The following is a 2,734-nucleotide window of genomic DNA, read 5'->3' on the forward strand; positions in this document are numbered from 1 at the left end:
GCGACCCACCCAAGGTCTCCAGAGGCCCACTCCGTTTTCGGGGCTCGAACCTGCACGGCCTGAACGTCACTGTGAACTTAATGCCAAGGCAGCGCCTCGCTGGCATTTCCGAGGGGAATTCTGCTTTCAACCTGCTTCACTCCCTATTCCCCCTTTTGGCCTCCCTTTGGCTTCGTCATCACGGAGTAAACCGATTGTGTTTTAAGGGAGAAACGTTTGAAGAAAACGCCTTTCCTCACCCCCTGCCCCCTATTTTTAAAATATATGTTTTTACTGATTTTACTTTTTAAAATCCTCAACCAAGGATATTTTCCCATTGATTTTAGAGAGAGTGGAAGAGAGGGGGAAAGGCAAGAGAAAGATCCTTCCCTGGATTTGTTGCCTCCGGCACACCCCTGACCAGGGCCCTGGGGGAGGAGCCTGCAACCAAGGTTCATGCCCTTGATTGGAATCGAACCCAGGACACTTTGGTCCAAAGGCCGGTTAGGGCTGTATTTTTTTTTTATTGATTTCAGAGAGGAAGGGAGAGAGAAACATTAATGAGAGAACCATTGCTGGGCTGCATCTTGCATATCCCCCAGTGGGGATCCAGCTGAAAACGGCATCTAACTGTGACCTCCTGGTTCATAGGTCAGTGCTCAACCACTGAGCCACACCACCCGGGCTGTTTTTATTGATTTTAGAGAGAAACATCCATCAGCTGCCTCCTGCACCTTGACCAGATGGAGCTCACAACTTGGGGCATGTGCCCTGACCAGGACTCCAACAGGACCTTTTGGCATCGGCCAACCAGCCGAACCCCACTGGCCAGGGCTCCTACCCCTTCTGAGTGCATCTGGCTTAGACCTTTATTAGTGTCTGCTCCTTGGTGAGAGGGAGGACCTTGCCATGTAGCTATGGTCATCTTCTGGTCCTGGAGCCCTGCCCAGAAATCGGGTGGTGTAGACACTCAATAAAAGTTAACTGATGGATGATAATGTTTAACCCCACCAGGGTACAGGTCCTGTGGGCTCTAGATTTCTACCGCACTTGGCCTCACAGTACAAACTTTGGCCAATCCTGCCTCCCTGACCTCTCTCAGGGATTGGCTTCTAGAGTACCACCCACCCAATAAAACCCTGCATGAAAATCTCAGAATCTGTTTCCTAAGGAATTCAACCAGTGAGGGTTGGTACCAAGAGTGGTCCTAGAAAAAGACTCCAAGATGGAAGTTTGAAGTTGGGTCACCTGCCAGCCCATTGGTAATGAGAACCCTGGTGGCAGTGGAGCACTGATAGCCCCGCAAATGCTATGGCAATTGTTAAACTTTCAGCAGTGGGAAACTACAATGGGGTGCAGGAGGGAGTGCACCAACAGATGCAGTATTTCAGGGCTTTTAGGAAATAGTAATTGTAAGAATTTTGGAACTGAATGGTCATCTGTGTGTAGTGGGGAGAACTCATTAATTCAGAATGAAACATTATTAAAGAAAGATAATGCGAAACAGGGTGGTTAATTGCATTGTGGGTATCAGACCAAGGGTGGAAGCCTGAGGGACTTTTTGGCAGCGTATAAAATGATTCACATATCCTGTAGCCAGAGGGCAAACAAAGATCTTTGGGCCAAAAACTAAATTAGCAGAGTTCCAGAGAAGTTAAATTCTCAACTCCACCACATCTGCTACACCAAGGTCACGGCCCTGATTGGTAAGGTATGATTGAGGAGGATGCTGAGACTTAAAATGGGTCATTTGGGTCAATGCATTTGAAAATCTTACATTTCCATATTTCCCTGAACACTGTTGGCCTACAGGAGTAACCCATTCTTTTCTGCTAAAGGCTGAGGTCCTCTCAGGGATGCATGTATAATCTTGATGATGTAGAGATTTTTGCCTTCCAAGACAACACATATCTCCCTTTATTCCCCAATCTCCAGTCCCAACAATCAGAGCAATAGCCAGGATTAAGTCACAGTGCAGCGCACCCCACCCCCACCTCTACCCCCCTGCCTCAGAGAAATGCTGGGCCGGCTAATGGTACAAAAGGACTATGCGTTGAAGGAACTGCAGACTGGGCAATGTAAACTGGCAAAGCAGGAGAGCATGTACGGGACTATGCTGGATGAAGGGGGACAGAACACAAAATTGGAAAAGGGAAAAATAGACCTCTGACACTGGATTTAATATCTTGGCAAACATCCCAGGTGATAGTATTTGGTTGGCCCTTCGAAACTTGGAAAAAGAATTGATCCTCATTAAGCAACGTGGAAGTGACCGGACTATGGTGGCAAACACTGGAGGGAGATATAAAAAGACTCAGAGAAGTGGGATATACCATGTAACGTAAAAATTAGCACACTATTGGGGTCTATTCTTAAGATCCATGATTCTAGTCCAATGTGATAAGGAATGTACTGATGAGAGGACTCCAGCATTGTTAGAAACTCAGTGTTGGATTGTTCTCTGTAGAACAAGGCTGTGGTAGAAGCTGCTGGGACAGAGCAGGGCAAGGATCCTAGCACGGTGCCTGACTCACATGCTTTCATTCATGTAAGCACCATGGTACTCTCCAGTGTTCCTCCAAAGGAAGAGGAGACAGCTCCAGGCTCAGGACCTCAGGCAGTGAACAAGAGGTTCTTTAAGGCAGTTACAGCTACCCAGTCAAAATGACCTTATTAATATACTAAAAATTGCCCTAAAGTCCTGACTGGTTTGGCTTAGTGGGTAGAGCGTCGGCCTGCGGACTGAAGGGTCCTG

Source organism: Myotis davidii, unplaced genomic scaffold (genome assembly GCF_000327345.1).
Source record: "Myotis davidii unplaced genomic scaffold, ASM32734v1 scaffold41, whole genome shotgun sequence".
Classification (NCBI taxonomy): domain Eukaryota; kingdom Metazoa; phylum Chordata; class Mammalia; order Chiroptera; family Vespertilionidae; genus Myotis; species Myotis davidii.